Raw genomic sequence first — 4,725 nt, 5'->3', positions numbered from 1 at the left:
ACCGCCGCCGTCACCGCCCCCGGGGGCTGAGCCCGGCCCGGCCCCGCCCGAGCGCCCGGCACGCTCCGGGATCAGCCGGGAGGGCCGGGGAGGGCAGCGCTGTCGCGGGCTCCGGCCCTGTACTGCCCCTTCTCCTGCCCCTGTCCTTGTCTCTGTCCCCTTCTCCTGCTCCTGTCCTTGTCTCTGTCCCCTTCTCCTGCTCCTGTCCTTGTCACTGTCCCCTTCTCCTGTCCCCGTCCCTTCCTGCCCCCTTCTTCCCCCCCCAGCCCCTTTCCCCATCCTTATCCATTCCCTATCGCTGTTCTTGTCCCTGCCACCGCCTCTGCCCCTTTTCCTGTCCCTGTCCCTGCGGTTGATGTGAGGGCATCTCGCCCCGGGTTTCTCCAACTGCACTGGGCACGGCAGCAGCCCCTGGTGACACTGATACACACCTGCAGCCCCTTGGTGACGCTGCACACCTGCAGCCCAAACTAGCCCAAACCTGCAGCCCCTGGTGACACTAATACACACCTACAGCCGTGGTGACAGTGACCCACACACCAAGAGCCCCTGGTGACACTGACCCACACCTACAGCCCCTTGGTGACAGTGACTGCACACCTGCAGCCCCTGGTGACAGTGACTGCACAACTACAGCCCCTGATGACAGTGACCCACACCTACAGTCCCTGGTGACACTGCACACCTGCAGCCCCTGGTGACACTGCACACCTCCAGCTGACACCAGTGACAACAGATTGTGACTGAAAACACTGCTTTGGTTAAAAGCAGCTGAAGCAGAGGGGTATTTCGTGTGTCTCCTGAACACAGCCAAAATACTCCCTCTTAAACCCTTCAGAGAGGAAATATGCTGGTATTATTATTATTATTATTATTATTATTATTATTATTATTATTATTATTATTATTATTATTATTATTATTATTATTATCATCATCATTATCATGGTTAGTAGTGGTACTATTGTGTCAGCAGTCCTGCCAGCCCTGCTGACCAAAGAAACCGAGCAAGGTTAGGTGTCACCCCATTTCTCTTCACAGAGAAAAGCAAGGAACAATTCTTCCCAAGAATATTTCTGGGTTTCGTGTCCTTGTCAGGGCGAGGTGTGTGTGTGTGTGTGTGTCAGGACTGTTGGGGGACAGTCACAAAATGCCGTGCAGTTGTGCAATTGAGTGCTTGGCAGATTCAGTTTCGATGTAATATAATACAGTATAGAATAAGACAGTATAATAAAGCAATTAATTAGCCTTCTGATAAGATGGAGTCGTCCTCATTCTTCCTCCTTCTTCGGGGGCCAGAATACCCGCTTCAAACGGCTCTAATGAAGGCAGATGATGTTTGGGCGCCTGCGGGGTCCCTGAGCAGAGCCGGCACCGCGGCCACGGGATATTCCCGAGCGGAGGAGAGCGGCAGGAGCAGCAGGAGCTCCGGTTCACCGGGGCAGGCCTGGCAGCTCGGGTTCCCGGTGCATGAATCACTGGATTTCGCTGCAGTTCAGCTCTTCTCCATCCGGGGGAAGATTTCTGCCTGTCCCTTGGCCCCGGGCGCTCGGGGCGTTTGCAGGGCGGGGCAGCGATAAAACAGGTGAGGCTCTCACAGCCTTTAACCCCGACACGAAGCATGAACGGCAGAAAGGAGCACAAACACAGCCTGAGCCTGCCTGCCCCGAGCTGTCCCGGACCCTGCGGGGAAGGTGACGCCTCCCCAGGGCTCTGCCGAGGGCATTTCCCCGGAGCCTCCCGTAATCCCGGCCCCAGGGCAGGGCAGGAGTGCCAGGGTGACTCAGGGACAGGGACAGGCTGCGACACCGCCCCTGTTTCTAAACAGGAACATGGAACAGCAAAACAGAGCCCGCAGAGGGCACTTTGATTAGAGGGGCGCCTTCATTAACGAGGCTTTGATCGATGAAAGAAGCGTGGAGGAACTCGAAATTGGAGAAACTCGACTTGTGACTTATGCAGCGGGGTTCCCCTCCTCCCTTCTGCTAAAGGACGCGTTTGAGTACAGAAATCCCAGAACCTGTCACGTCTGCTTGCCCTTTGCCAAGGCAGAGGGGGAACTTGGGCAGGGTTTTGGTTTCGGCCCAGCTCTGTCTTCTCTGGAGCCTCCTGATAAATCAGAGCCCAAGAAATTACTCTCCTGATAAGGCAAAGCCCAAGAAATGACTGTCCTGAGTCCTCTCTGGGAGGAGGGAGGTCAAAGTGAGAAAAGGTTAATAGAAGATGTGGTTTCTACCATCAGCTGATGAGGGATGATTTATTAAAAATGGGAGCTTAAGGAGAATGGGGAGAGTGGAGAATAAAGTGATTTAATGAAGACAGAGGGATGAGAGAGCTGGGTTTAATGCAACATCCAATCAAAAAGGAAAATAATATCAATAATTCGGGAAATCTGCAGAACCTACAGCAGTTTAGAGATAATTCTGTGTGTTGGCTTTCTTGTCTTTGAACCTAGGGAGAGGGAAGCAAAGTCAATGTCAAATCAGACAGTGAGGGATAAATGATCCTGTGATTTTCCTGCAGCCAAATTTCTGGCACAGAATCCAGAAAAAAAATTGAATTTACAAAAAGATAAGGAGGGTACCCAAAAATCACACAGAGAGAGAGGGGAAATGAATCCATTGCCAGACCCAGGGGCAGTTCCACATCAGGCAGTGATCAGGTTGTGAACAATTTTAGGACCACAGTGGTCTGGGAGAGAAATCAGCCCCTGCCTTGTGTTCCTCAATTGTCCCTCTATTCATGCAAAGAACCACAGGTAACTCAGGAAACTGAAACAAGAAAGGAAAGCAGGAAGGATCCCCTGTCCTATTCAAATTACACTTCAGAAAGCCTTAAGCAAATTCCAGACTTACTATACCAAAAGCTCTTCAAACTCTGACCTCATTCCTTGCCACTCCTGGTATTTGCTGCTTGGATTTTTAACCTTCTTCCTGGAAGAGAAACAGAATTGAGTTGTTTGATAGTGGCCTGACATGAAAAGGAAAATAATTCTTAGAGAAAACCCACATTGGTCTGGTCAGCCCCAAACCCTCCCACTGCAAACTCTGCTGTGGGGGCTCTGCTGATGTTTGGGGGTGGTCTGGACCCTCATGTGCCAGCTGGGGACTCTTGGAGGTAGATGGGAAATTATCTAGATGTATAAAGAGGCATCTCCAATTCCATTTTGGTCCCCTTTTCCAGTCCTACCCTGCCCTCTGGCACTGGGAGCCATTCCATGCCTTGTGCCCATTCCCTCTCCTGGAGCCCCTTTAGGTGTCTCACCTACGGAGGGTTAAAGGAAATTACATCGCCCTGGGAAGAGATTTGAGTTTTAATGGATGATTTTTAAGGTCCTTTCCAGCCCAACCCAGCCTGGGATTCTGTGATTTCCCCAGGCTCAGGTGACACAGATTGTGCCTGTAAAAGGGAGAGGTCACAAAGAGATCAGGAAGAAAAAAGCAGCTCCTCCTTCCCTGGGTTGTGTGGAATGTTCTGTGTTCTGACCTAGAGCAGGATTTTGGGTTTGCTGCTGAATTCAGAGCTGGGCCAGGCTTTCCCAGAGCCTTTGGGCCCATTCTGTGTGTGCATTTCAACATGTTGTGAGGATCAAAGTAAAAAAAAATGGTGTTAAAAGTAAAAAAGTGGTGTTAAAGCAAAAAAAAAAAAAAGGGTTTAGTGATTCACTTACAGTAAATCAGTGATGAAATCGAGTCTCTGGGAGAGAGAGGAAGTGCAGGCAGTGCCTGATCAGAGCAGTTTCCATGAGCCCAGTAAACAGAGCTCTACTCATGTGAGAGATAAACACCCCAATCTGCCAGGAATGGACTTGTCTGCCTGGTCAGCCCTTCTGAGAACAGGCTTGTCTTGGGTATGAAACTCATCCTGGGTGTCTGGGCATGACACTGAGGGTGGTAAAGAGCTGTAGGAACAAAAAGATCACAGTGGCAAAGGAAAGTCAGTTCCTCAAATGGTGACATTTAGGGGGAATCCCAGAATCCCAGAGTGGGTTGGGCTGGGAGTGACCCTAAATCCCACCCAGAGCCACCCCTGCCATGGCAGGGACCCCTCCCACTGTCCCCAGTGTCCAGCCTGGCCTTGGGCACTGCCAGGGATGCAGGGGCAGCCCCAGCTGCTCTGGGCACCCTGTGCCAGGGTCTGCCCACCCTGCCAGGGAACAATTCCTCATTGCCAAGATCCCATCCAGCCCTGCCCTCTGGCACTGGCAGCCATTCCCTGGGTGCTGTCCCTGCAGGCCTTGTCCCCAGTCCCTCTGCAGCTCTCCTGGATCCCTTCAGGCCCTGCCAGGGGCTCTGAGCTCTCCCTGCAGCTTCTCCTCTCCAGGTGAGCCCCCCCAGCTCTCCCAGTCTGGCTCCAGACGGGCTCCAGCCCTGGAGCAGCTCCGTGGCCCCTCTGGATGAGGATCCCTCGTGGATCAGTTCTTGGTGGAGGAGTTTTCAAGGTGATGTGTAGGAAATGAAAACATGAATTTGAGGAACACACCCTAAGGCACCTTGGTTCTGGTAACAGAAAATTCAACAGTTCCAGAGTCACCCCAGCATCACCCCAAACCTGTCCCCAAGGGCACATCCAGACACCTCTGGGACACTCCCAGAAACTCCCCCAGCCGCTGGGAAACTCATCCCAGTGCCTCACCACTCTGGCAGGGAAAAATTGTTTCCAGTCTCTGATCTGAACCTCCCCCTGAGAAAGGAAGGGAAGGGAAGGGAAGGGAAGGGAAGGGAA

Source organism: Geospiza fortis, unplaced genomic scaffold, assembly GCF_000277835.1.
Source record: "Geospiza fortis unplaced genomic scaffold, GeoFor_1.0 scaffold96, whole genome shotgun sequence".
Taxonomy (NCBI): domain Eukaryota; kingdom Metazoa; phylum Chordata; class Aves; order Passeriformes; family Thraupidae; genus Geospiza; species Geospiza fortis.
Note: the sequence above shows the minus strand (reverse complement) of the source record.